A 14,880-nucleotide genomic window follows, 5' to 3' on the forward strand; every position below is an offset into this window, starting at 1 on the left:
CAAGCTCGAATTCTCCAAAGAAAGATAAGCGTCAGTTTTACTGGAATGTTATCAAGCGCGAGTTCTGGGAACTGCGCCGTCAGCAAAAATGCACGTGCGGTGCGAGTTCTAGGAACCGCACCGTCAACAAAAATGCACGTACGGATGTTTTATACAGACTATGAGTAAGAAATATAATAACGTGTGAATATTTTATGCACGTTAAAATAATAAATTCGAAACAATCATTCCACTATAACGTCGACCGATAAGTCAGTACTGGAAGAACGCAATGTCGGTATTACCGACGCTTACATATCGACTAACCTGGTTACCGACCGAATCTGTCAGTAATGCAGATCCCACTATGAACGACAATAGATTCTCAATGCTCTATGTTAGCCATTCTACAAAATGCAAACATCGATGGTCGTTCATAGGAAACACAATATTATTTTCACAACAATAATAATAGTAATGAAAAGAAAGAAAAATTACATCGTACAAAATATTAGAGTATATAATCACAAAAACCAAAGTACATTAACGTGAACGAAATAACCGATTAGTAATTGATCTAAAAGCTAATATGTTTACTTATCGCGTTTTGCACCAAAGATTTTACGAAGAACTTTGTTTTAAAAAACCTGAAATTTCTTTCCGTTCCGTAACGTAAGCGACAACATTTCGTTACCATAAAGGACTACAGGCAGGATGATATTTTTTCCTCTATATCCTGATTTTTAACCACCTAGACAACAACCGCGAGCTAAGTAATTTATTGACCAAATAAAATCATGCATTGCCTTAACTGATTCTCTTCTTAATGTTCGCGCGCACTATATGTTATACTGACGCGAATCCGTTTCAAACTAATGTACAATTTTTAAGTTGCAATTATACGCGCGTTTTGTACGGAAAGTCTCACGACGGTAATTGATACAGTGTGAGTGGTTTTGTAGTATACTAATGGCAGTTCTTCAGTCAACAATGAATTTATTACTTAAGTCTTTGGCGACTATGTTACAATTCTTTGATGTTGACTGTATAAATGTATGATGTATAATGTTTAACGAGTAGAATGTATAATGAACAAAGTGTATAATAGACTTTAACGGACAGAGAGTTCTTACTTGATTTCACATGTTTTTATATCGAAATTAATTACACCCTTTTGGAGAGGGAAGGAACTAAATGCTACTTATTAACCAATAGTATGAGGTTTCCACCAACCAGAGTGTCCCGATGGGAAAGCTTATGCTTTTAGGAAGGAATGTAGTGGGGGCTTTTAGAAATATAAGGAATTTCCTTTCCGAATAGTACCCTTCCCATGTGCATTGTCTCATATTTACTTAAGCTTTATATACCACTCGAAGGACCTGACCCTGTTGTGCTTTTAATCGCACCAATATGTTTCGATAGTTGTTGAAATGGTTTAAGAATGCATTGCAATCATAATTTTTCTTCATCCTTGAGTGGAATCTGTTAATTAAACGATAGCTTATACTTTAATTTAAATTAATGTATTCTATGATACATATGGTTAATGTATTCTATGATATTTTATTTCATAAACTTATCGTATGGTTTTCATAAACTGAATTGAATATAAGAAAAATAACTAAATATAAGTTATAGTCTACATAGGATTCGGTACTGAACACTTAAGTTTTTCGTTAATTTCGGTTGTCTAGTTTATGATTGATCCTAAATACCTAAAGTTCAACCCGTTCAAATATTTTATCCCGGATGACCGAAGTTCCAGTATTAGGCACATTCTGAAATCTCTCGGTGGCTATATATTTGATTTTTTCTTCGCTTATTTGTAGCCTTAGTTCTTTTGCTTTATCTATTGATATTTTCGCGTTATTAATTAATGACTCTTTATTGTCCCCTAACAAAGCAATATTGTCCGCGTATGAAAACAATTGTGTAATCTCGTTCAACTGTGAACCATCTTTATTTTTCTGCTGTTCTTTGACAGTGAATTCCAGTACTAAATTATCATGGTTGAAATAAATAAAAAAATATAAACGTCATACAATAAACTTGAGCATCTATCAACATAATAAACCCATGAATTTATTAGATGATTAACATAAAGTTATATTCAACATAAAGTTATTCTCAATTAAAAATGTTCTGTAAATGTCTGGTGTTTCAATGTTCTGCTTCAATTCGTAGAAATCTTTTTTCAGATATTTATGATGAGGTTGTTTTTAAGAAAGATTTTACAATATGACAATGCTTTGTTGTCAAGTTGTCAATACGTACCTGGAACTTCTACCCAATCTGCTATACACTTCGGACTTTGTTCCATCTGATTATTACTTGTTTCGTGATCAATGACACGAAATATGGCTAACTAACGCTTCCAACCTTTCGAAGATATAAAAAATTAGATCTTTTTGTAGATCGTTTTTAAAGATGGATCAATTTTTTTAACGCATAATTCATAAGTTAATTGAAAAATAGAAAAAAATAATTATTTATTATACAATAAAGCAATGAATTTTTGGAAATAAATAATAGTATTAAAACAAGATAGTAGACCAAATTTACATATAATATACAATATATATATAATGTATACAATAATATACATATAAATATATACAAAATATATACTAAATATACATATAATATACAATTTTTATAATAATACAATTATATATGTATTCTTTCTTAATTATTATAAATTTAGAAATGTTTATTAGAAAAACTAACGGTAAGAAAAAATATTAAAGCGAAAGAAAAACGAAAAAGAGGAAGGAAAAAGAATATTATGAAAGTAAGCAATATAATAGTTTTTAAGAATTTCCAAAGAAGTGTTAGTTCGAAAAGATGAAAGAAATGATTTTTCGAACAAACTTTAAAACAATATCATTCATAACTTTATCTTTTACTTATTTTCCTCTCTCTCTTTTCGTTTTAATATTTATATTCAATCATATTCATAATTATTCAATCATAAATAAACTTTTTTTCTTCCTCTTTTACTTTTTGATATTTAAACGTTAAACAAAATTTTGTCTATTGAAAAAACCACCGCATACACGATTGATTCTAGTTCTCATAACATCCATTAAAAATAGATAGAGTTATTATACAGATATTTGGGTGTGGGAAAATTTTCATTGATTATTTTGTTAAACCTTTGTGTAAGTTTTAAATATAAAATGGGTTCTAACGCGAATTCGTCAAATTATTCTAACGACAAACCTTGGAAGAGACACATGTGCAACTTAATCGTTTCACGTAAATTTCGATATTAACGTATTATCATATATATTAACGTATTTTACGTTTAATGCAATTAATTTTTGTCTCATTTAATAATATTAAATATGAATCATTCGCTTATCTGTAAGTACAATTGAATCATTTTTATTATCATTTGCATAAATAATAAATGATATGTATTTATTGAAAAATGAACTGTGTTCTATAAGATATTGGAATAAGGTTATCTAATGGAATTATTATAGTGACAATTAAAAGTAAAATATGATTTTTATTTATTGTAAATAATTTATCAAATCTTTTTACATATTAATATAACATTATCCTATTTTTTTGTTGTACGCTCATGCGCGACGGTATATAGAATGAATTTCCACTTTGTTCTTTTTCTTTGTTTATTCACAAACAGAATATAATAATTGACTAACAATTAAGAAAAAGAAACAGAACATTTATGATGTAACAATATTTTCATATTTCAGTATTTTGGGGTTATAGTTGTATCGAAAGCATTTTATTATAACGTTTTATTTTAGAATATTGCAAGTTCCAACTAATTTTTATTTCTTTTTTCTTTTTTCATTTCGAATGCATTCCCTAATTTTTTTCCTCAACTTAGATAACATTTGCTTTCTATATACCTATCCTAGCATAAACATAAATTTTTCAATTCTAACCCTATTCTTTTTTATGTATGCGTCTTTTATTTTTCTGTTCGTAAAAAATATTTTCGACTTTTATTTTTCTTTCGTAACGTAGAAAAGATATTTCCTTGTCTTCTTGCTTGTAACATTCAACATCACCTATGTCTTTTGGCCAAATCTCGAAGGAACCCTACAGTGCATATTTCAACACACAAGCTTGCTCAATATTTCGAGATCAACAGTCTTTCAATAGCAATTCTTAAAATTTAAAAAATTTTTTTTTCTTTCTGTTCTCGATTGCTCAATAATAGCTTAATGACATAGTCCCACTCGAAATCTTATCCCAAGGTTATTCTCTCTTTTTGGAAAATGTAAATAGGAAACGGTTTATCTCACACACTTTCGCTAGATCGTTTGGAAATAAATAACGAAATATTAAAATAGATGGAAAATTTTGGAATCACTTTGGAATTTATATTTATACATCTTTTTATTGTATTACAAGAAATTTCAAATAAGTTCTTACAATTATACACTGTTATACAATTTGTCGTGTTACTAAAATGTTTACATTAGGTTTATGTTTTATACATTAACTTTTTATTAAACTCACGAAAAAACTTAAGGAAATAAAAAAAAAGAGGATCATTTTTTTATATTCTTTTTTTCTTTTCTTTTTGAAATAAATAATGTTATATAAAATTCTTTTAGTCGTTACGATAATAACATGAACAATATACATATTTATGATAAAAACTATGTAAAAACTATGTAAAACCTATTAAATATAAACAATAAAAAATCTAATAAAATTGTTAATAATTCCAGACTACGAGAAAATAGAAAAAAAAGGACCCTATAATTCTAAAAAAAAAAAAAAAAAACATTATTTTTGCAGATTTAAACGTTAATTAATCGTACTGTCGCAACTTTTGAGAAACAAAATAATAATACATACTTTCTATAAAAAACAATATTTTCATTTCGACATACATACTTTAATTCTTATTTCTTCGAAGATGAGAAAAAAGATTAGAATAATTATAATAAAAAGGTATAAAATAAAGTATTGAAAACCCTTCGTTAAAAGAAAAAGAAAAAGAAAAATTTTCTAATCAAATCATAATTCACATTGTTTTTTGATAAAAAAATATTGTCACTTATACGTACGATTCCCCTTAACCACAGACTTATGCATACATTTTCGATACTATTATAGGAATAATCAATACTATGTATGTTCTTGTGTATGTGTCTGTCAATGCATCAGTGTATGCACCCATGTGTGTGCTTGTGTGTGATGCAGATATTATAATGCTTATTCATTGTCAGTATTAATTGTTTCGATCGAATAATATTAATAATTACTATTAATATTATTAAATAATATCTAATTTATCCTAATCTCTATGAACTATACTCGATAATTCAATAATTTTATCAGATAAAGAAATAAAATGTAACATAAAATATATAATTTCTTTTTTATTTGTATTATCTCATTTTTTATTACCAGATAAACGAAACATTTTATAGTAGTGATTCACGTGATAACGATCGTTAGAGGCTAGTTAATGTAATATATCATTTTTCCTAATAAATTATTATGTAATTTTTCTTGTTATAAAATAAGAAAAAAAGTTATTCGAAAAGATAAATGATTTTATTCTATGTAAAAATTGTTCCAATAAATTTTTAATTATTGTTATTCATATGTATTATTAGTTAATTACAATTTATTCATTTTGTCTAATAGTAATGTAATTTTATTTATCTTTTCATTTACTTTTTTACTGGTCACGTAAACACAAACATGCACACAATTATTACATTTTCATTTGAATTTTTTATTTTTTCAGTCACGATTATGTTAGTAGATTGCGTTTTTGAAACAAAAACAAAGCACAAGGTTAGTTTTCTATGTGGGACACGCGAAATTATTACATTTAGATGACTTAAGGGTGAAAAAACTTAGCACGATGAGTTAACTGTTCCTTTCATTTTTTCTTATATACCATTCTTTCCTTTTTTTTATTGTTTTTCATTTTTCTTCCTAACCTCTAAACCTACTAGATATTCCAATTTTTATATATAAAAACGCACGTAGTTGTTCAAAATAATCTTCAGCGTATTATATATATATATATATTCAAAATAATTCTTTCTTTTTCTTTGCACTTAATTTTTCATCATAGGAAAAAAGGACATTTGTGAAAGTACTTGCATATAAAAATAATTTGCAATCCTAAATAATTAAAAAAACGAAATGTTTAATAGTTGGCCTAATTTTGTTTTGGATTTCGAATAAACATCATATTAACAACATTGCTTATTATAAATTATATAATCTTATTATTACATGTGTGTAATTGATATAGTTAATATGCTGATGTTAAAATTTGTTTTTAGTTTTGATATAAAGGTTGCAAGCAGTCAGAGATTATGATGATGGAATCCATGGAAGGTTACCAACAGTACCTTTAAACCTAAATGCATCTAATTATCATATAACCGTACCATCAACCAAATGTTTTTGTAACGTTCCAAATAATGCTTTTAGATATAAGGGAAGAGTAGTGCTGCATTCACAGTTATACTGTCAATCAATTAGACAAATAAACTGGCATTGGGTATCATCATTCCATGCCGAATATGAATTTCAAGAAATATGTCTACCAGAATAAAATCAGAACAAAAATATTTGCAAATTAATTCATTACCGACAAGAGAAAGGTGAATTAAAAGTGCAACAATTTATCATATTCGATCAACAATTTCTACAGACCATTCATATTGAAGGGTCAGTCTAAAGAACAATCTATTAATACGTTTAATAATATTACGAATTATCATTATACCAAAATTGTAAACGATGAGCAACAAAATCGCGATTAAGTAACATCATCTTCGTTTACGTTATTTTCAAGTAGGGAATTTATTAACGGAATAATGATGAGACAAAGAAGTACAACTGTCGATGAATTTCCCTACATAGAAAGTAGATGCTTTATGTATTTAAAAGGATTTTTTTTGTATCGTGGTATTAGCGATTTGCTCAGACAAAAAATTTGCTTTGTCATCCCGGTGAGCTGATATTTGATAATAATGACTAAGTTAAAACTTGGACATGTTGTTAGAATCATTCTGGGATGCCAAATTGAAATTCTTCATAAATAGAAAAGTTTCAAGAAAGATTTATCCAGTCTTCAAATAGATTACGTTTGTAGGAAACCTAGCAGAATACATCCAGAAAACCGAATCTATAAAATATACGTTATTGATTGTCAGATGATTATCACGATAAATGGGTTGGAATCAGCTAAAGTCAGTTTGGTTAATATCTATGGACATATTGCTTATAACGAATATATTGTACCAAGAGCTGAGGTTAATGATTACAACACTAAATTTAGTGGTATAACACTAGACTTATTAACAACAGCTACTAAAATCATAAATATAGTACTAAAAGATTTATTCGAATACATTAAATCTAGTACAAATCATATTGGTCAAAGCTCATGATGATTTATAGTCTAAAATAGTGGTTCAAAAAGTGCGTGATGAAGCGGTCTGGGGGAAGGGCGATGATAGTAACAGGTGAACTTTGGGGGTGGGAGAATGGCAAGTGTGCGCTGATGATCTTGTAGGATCATGGGATGGGGGTAGCTAACAAAAATTATCAATTTCAAACTGTATCAGTTAAGATAGAATGCCGAATGCGATAGCCATAGATAGAAACAAAAATTGTAGAATGTTTGTCGATGGAAATACACGCCGTCCTACCCTAAATAAATATAATTATATCCTTTTCTGTAATTCTGGTAGATGATAGTCTTTCTGTGAAGTTGAGATATCTTTATCATAAGTCAGCACACTCAAGTATTTTTTGTTGTTATTGTAACTAATTTCTTTAGATGCCTTAAAAAAAGGAACGGAACAATTTTGGTCGTATTTTTTTGTTTCATCGAGTTTTGAATCACAAGGATTCTAACAAAGTTTTCTCTTCCAAAGTCGTTGTAAAAGAGACACATTATTATTCAATAACGTTATTATTATAATTAATTATTAGCATTAGTAACTTAAAAATTCATTGCTGCAAATACTATATCCTTCCAGTGTTCCCGTCCTTGAGCTCGACCTCCTCTTCATTCGCGTTCTTCGTAGCCTATTCCTTTAAGATCCATCCTAATATTGTCCTCCCAACTATGTCTCGGTCTACCCAGTGGTCTTTTTCCGTTTAACCCTCCCCATGCGCGCCACGTTACCTGCTCATCCTAATCAATCCTAAATTTTTTTTCGTCCCTTAACGTAAGCGACCACGTTTCGTTACCATAAAGAACTACAGTGGCGGACATATACTTACGTACACCTAGCAAGATCATATTTAAATAGTTGTATATATGTTCATTCAAGAGATATACAAAAACGAATTTAATTCTTTATAAGTCCCTAGCATACATTTTTAAATGAAAAAAAAAAGAATTCCTAATTGTTCATATTTAGAGAATTTTTAATATTTTTCTATTCCCAAGTAAAATTTTTCACGGCATGGAGAAATCTAGGAAACTTATTGACTTTCTATGCGAAGGCTGAGTACAATTATTAAAGTTATTTTAATAAACTTACACAAAACGAGTATAAGACACGAATTATCGTAACTCTCGATTTTGATCAACTATGTGATCGTATTATTCTTAGTATCTGCGAGTGCTAACGTCTAGCATAGAACTACCTGATCCATTTAGTCCATCTGATTTTTTGAATCGTTTCACAGTGTTAACATTGTAATAAATATTCATGTACTAAAGTTTTATCTATTTAATCTAAAATAATGTTGTGTAAAAATTTACACTTTTTCAACTAATAAAAACGGCTAATTTATTCCTTGGCTTATGTATTGAATTCTGTAAGTTGATACAAAAATACAACGATTAGTGAAAAATATTTATTACAGGAAGTGATGATTGATGTAATTAAAATTAGTACACTAACGTTTAAAGCTTACTATGTCGATTTCAAGTGCATGGTTAAAAATTGGACAGATAAAACCGGTTATGAATTAAACAATACCTTATTAAAACTTTATTTATACATATTTATTAATCGTAAGGGATGCATTTCTTAGGCTACGATGACCACGAATGGAGGTGTCGCGCTCAGGGATGGGAACTCTGGCGGGATTTGGTATTGGTGACAATGAACTGGCGAGTTTCTATTACAAATAAATGATTATTATCATAATATTGGATATATTTCTAGATTCATTTACATAAATTCCTTTATGACATATAGCTGTGTAAACGTAAAAAAAATATAATAACTGAAATATTTATGATGTAAAGGAAATTAAAGAAAATAAATTATATTAAATTAATAATACAATTAGGATTTAGGCTTAACGAAAATCACAAATTTTTTATCTCAATTCCATACTCATTCTTTTATATACGCAAGTGTAGAAGTAGTTACTTTCAATTTACACAACATGTATTTATTATGATACAATACTTAAAGCTTTGCATTCATTATTAAAGATTCGTAAATAAGATGAAGGTTTTTAATTAAAACTTTTGGTGAATAAAATAAATGCCCCTTCTTGCACTGTTTGCCCCAAAAAATTGCCCCAAAAAAAATTTATATTTTAGGCAGACACGAATGTGATATTTAATTAACAAATCAAAATCCATACAATCGTGATAATAATACGAACAAATAAAAATTTTAATGTTTAATGAATCCAGTAAATCCTTAAGAATATAAAAAATTATGAGAATTATTTGATAGAAATTTAAAATTTTAGATTAATAATTAAAAAGCATAAAAAGGGTAAATACTTTTTCCATTTTTTATGAGCTCGTGGAATAGTTTTAATAGGATCATTTAAGAGGTATATTCTTATACCTAAGAGAAAAGTTCAGAAAAAGGTATTCCAAACAACGTCTTTCAAGTCGCAATAGAACAATTCTCGATCTTCGTTTTCTAATTTACTGAGTGCTTCTATTCATCTTTCATTTTTAAACTTCCATTCTTTTAAAGAAAAATAACTAAGTACTTCCAACATTTTTTGTTATTTATTATACAATTTTACAAATCTAAAACAAGTAAAAAAAAAAAAAATAATAATAAAAAAATTAAGAAATACAAGAAATATTGAAATTTCGTTGGAAAATTTGTATTCCTCTAAAATGAGAATGTTAAAAATAAATGTACCTTGGCTTTTTGGCAAAGCACAACATTCCAAAATCTATTATGACAGCAGGTAGGTAATGTAGAAAGTATATGTAGAAAAGATGAAGTAATCGACATTTTCTACCTGCAAAGCTACAATAACAAACTGCATCTTTAAACGGTTTTAATAATCCGTACTGTAAAGTCAATACTCTCATTTGATTGTAAGTTATAGGATTTTCATCACATGTATTATTATATATTGGAATATCTTCTTTCGATCTATATAGTAGAAAGTGTATAATAATTAAGAAAAAATGATATAATTAAGTTTTATCAGGAAATTTGTCCATATTTTATAGTTTAAATTTTTTATGCAAATAATTATTGGATACCTTAGATTATTTGCGATATTCCAGGCGCTAACTATTAACGCATTTGTCGTCTAATCTTCTGGTACTACAGCTGGTTTTACGGATTCATCGCAATGATGTGATCTGATTAAACCCTTCGCAGCAGCGGTGAAAATTCCCATTGGACCATTATAATTATCGATCCATCCTTCGATCGATTCTCGCTACGTTGATATCACTGTAAACATTATTTTTATTAAAATTGTTGTTTTTTTATTTCTTATAAGATTATGCTTATACTATCCATTTCCTGGAAGAAATATCATAATCGGTATGGAACCGGTATGTTTCTTTATTGCATTTTCTGCTACTGATTTAGTATAGACAAAAGTATTCGGCCATCCCGCCATTACTCTAAAGTTATACATTTTTTAAAATATATTATTGATAAAAAATTATTGAGAAAATAACGTCAGAGGTGTGAAAAATATGATAAACTTATCACAGAAAATGATGAATTTAAGGGTGCAAATAATGCAAATTTTAATAAAAATAATGTTTACAGTGATATCAACGTAGCGAGAATCGATCGAAGGATGGATCGATAATTATAATGGTCCAATGGGAATTTTCACCGCTGCTGCGAAGGGTTTAATCAGATCACATCATTGCGATGAATCCGTAAAACCAGCTGTAGTACCAGAAGATTTGACGACAAATGCGTTAATAGTTAGCGCCTGGAATATCGCAAATAATCTAAGGTATCCAATAATTATTTGCATAAAAAATTTAAACTATAAAATATGGACAAATTTCCTGATAAAACTTAATTATATCATTTTTTCTTAATTATTATACACTTTCTACTATATAGATCGAAAGAAGATATTCCAATATATAATAATACATGTGATGAAAATCCTATAACTTACAATCAAATGAGAGTATTGACTTTACAGTACGGATTATTAAAACCGTTTAAAGATGCAGTTTGTTATTGTAGCTTTGCAGGTAGAAAATGTCGATTACTTCATCTTTTCTACATATACTTTCTACATTACCTACCTGCTGTCATAATAGATTTTGGAATGTTGTGCTTTGCCAAAAAGCCAAGGTACATTTATTTTTAACATTCTCATTTTAGAGGAATACAAATTTTCCAACGAAATTTCAATATTTCTTGTATTTCTTAATTTTTTTATTATTATTTTTTTTTTTTACTTGTTTTAGATTTGTAAAATTGTATAATAAATAACAAAAAATGTTGGAAGTACTTAGTTATTTTTCTTTAAAAGAATGGAAGTTTAAAAATGAAAGATGAATAGAAGCACTCAGTAAATTAGAAAACGAAGATCGAGAATTGTTCTATTGCGACTTGAAAGACGTTGTTTGGAATACCTTTTTCTGAACTTTTCTCTTAGGTATAAGAATATACCTCTTAAATGATCCTATTAAAACTATTCCACGAGCTCATAAAAAATGGAAAAAGTATTTACCCTTTTTATGCTTTTTAATTATTAATCTAAAATTTTAAATTTCTATCAAATAATTCTCATAATTTTTTATATTCTTAAGGATTTACTGGATTCATTAAACATTAAAATTTTTATTTGTTCGTATTATTATCACGATTGTATGGATTTTGATTTGTTAATTAAATATCACATTCGTGTCTGCCTAAAATATAAATTTTTTTGGGGCAATTTTTGGGGCAAACAGTGCAAGAAGGGGCATTTATTTTATTCACCAAAAGTTTTAATTAAAAACCTTCATCTTATTTACGAATCTTTAATAATGAATGCAAAGCTTTAAGTATTGTATCATAATAAATACATGTTGTGTAAATTGAAAGTAACTACTTCTACACTTGCGTATATAAAAGAATGAGTATGGAATTGAGATAAAAAATTTGTGATTTTCGTTAAGCTTAAATCCTAATTGTATTATTAATTTAATATAATTTATTTTCTTTAATTTCCTTTACATCATAAATATTTCAGTTATTATATTTTTTTTACGTTTACACAGCTATATGTCATAAAGGAATTTATGTAAATGAATCTAGAAATATATCCAATATTATGATAATAATCATTTATTTGTAATAGAAACTCGTCAGTTCATTGTCACCAATACCAAATCCCGCCAGAGTTCCCATCCCTGAGCGCGACACCTCCATTCGCGGTCATCGTAGCCTAAGAAATGCATCCCTTACGATTAATAATTATGCATAATGTTGAATTCTAAGCAGTATTCTTTATTCTGCGCTTATTATACCATATCTTCAAAATATAATCGATACTTTTATGTATATAAATAATATCCGATATCCGGTGTGGGACGCAGAGTGTTTTGTTCTGTCGATGGGCGGTCCTTCTTAAGGCAGGATTCTACTTTAGTCACTCGAAAAAATAGGTATTTTTGTCAATTTTTTATTAGAAAACTAATAAAGATATTGATGTACAGTTTGTTTCGCTTAATAAATATACTCTTAAAGTGCATTAAAAAATTTTTTTTATTTATTTTATACGCTTTATATACATTGGAAAGGCTCTTGAACTGAACGCCTAAAAATAGTCTAGCCTTTGCGTTGTTGTAAAAATCTTGACATCGGATTATCTGAAATGAAAAACTCGAATAGTTTTATGTTCACAAAGACTACAGCGACCGGTGATAGCAAATTTTTTCATTTACAAGCAAAAATAACAAAATGGCGTCAGTTGAAAAAAAATTATCCAAAAAATCTCATTTTTTTTCTCATTTCTTGCCAAAAAAAAAAAATAGTTAAAATGAAAATTTTTTTATAAATCTGCTACCACCGGTTGATATATGTATATAGATTATGTGGTAAAAATTTCAGACGAATCGAATAGCTAGTTTTAGAGATTTTTACAACACGCTGTTTAAAAATGTGATTCCGAGAAAAACGCATATAAAGTTTTTTTAAATACTTTTTTTACCCGCGCACGGGTAGATACGAGGGACGAAAAAGTACAGTTAGAATGCTCTGATCGTTTTGAAATTTTCCGAGAGCATTCTTAAATATATTTACTTACAAATAATCGAAAAAAAAAAATTACAAAGTAGAATCCTGCCTTAATCTTTGTTTTCTTTATTTCTAGTAAGGAGCAGCTGCATCCGAAGTGCTTGGCGACGAAATATTTTTCTTTTGGTTTATTCGTTATTCGTTTATTCTTTTTTTACTCTTGATTGAGTAAAGCCGTGCTTCCACCTTATCATATAAAATAAAAAGAAAATTGTGTTATAAGAAGGAGTAATTTTTTAATATCCCATATAATTCAATACATACATAGAATTTTAATAGGGTATTTTGAAGTGAAAACTTCTTTAGAATTGGGAGTGAAAAAATGAAACGAAGCGGAAAGCGGAGGTTGGTGACGCGGCGGCGATATAACGTAACGACGGGCGGCTATGTAAGGACCACGATATTCAGTAAGAAGAGAAAAAGAGACAAACATATAGGATTGAACCTGAGAGAGAATGACACGGAATATAGCTATACAGTTTTTCCTATTCTCGGTCTCCTCTTTATGCTATGCTTCGTAGTTATCGCTCCTGGTTGTATATGTTTGTGTTTATGTGCGTCTGCATACTACGAAGCGTGGACACGTATTCTTTCGATACTCGAAATGTTTGTAATTAGGAGCGATAGAAGGGTAGAAGAATAAACAGAGATAAGCACGTAGGTATGCGACAAAAGAATAAGGTCCAAACGAACCGACGGTCGAAATAGAGAAAGAAGATGTGAAGTCTGTCTTTGTAAGTTGTGTAAGTGTATAAGTCTGTGTGAGTCTGGAAGGTATATATATATATCTTTAAATCTTTGATCAACGACTGTTGTAGCGTAGCGCGAATCGACCTAATAAATCGTAACCTAGAGATCGCTGGATGAAGTTCCATCAGATAAACTTCTTAATTTAGTTTTTTATTTTTTCTATTTTTCTACAATAAGTTGTATTATTTTTATTGAAAATATAATAGCAAGTATGGTGTATTTTTTTTTTTACTAAACGTGTCATTCCTTTTTTATTTAAAATTGTTTCTACTTTATTAAAAATTAATAATAAATTCTTCATTTCGCAAATGTTATAATTAATAATTATGAAATATATAGAATTTAATAATTGTAGTGTCTGCTATATTTTACAAAAAAAAGAATTCACGATACATCAGAGAAAAGAATTAGACAATACTGTAGAATACATTAGAAACAGCTGACAAACTGCATTAAAAAAAGAAAAGTAAGTAAATTACTGACATATTTTTTTTTTAGCTTCTTCGTAGAATATATTTGATACATAAAGATCAAATTATTTCTATTGAATTTGATTTTTATATGTTTTTATAAAAAATATCCAAAGATGTGTACTGACCCATTCATATAAAAAAATTATATTATTAATTATAATATTTTCGTAATGAAGAAATTTATGTTAATTTTTTAATGAAATAAAATCATTTTTAACACG

The sequence above is a fragment of the Polistes dominula genome, unplaced genomic scaffold (genome assembly GCF_049000335.1).
Source record: "Polistes dominula isolate Pdom_NZ unplaced genomic scaffold, Pdom_raw_medaka contig_83, whole genome shotgun sequence".
Lineage (NCBI taxonomy): Eukaryota > Metazoa > Arthropoda > Insecta > Hymenoptera > Vespidae > Polistes > Polistes dominula.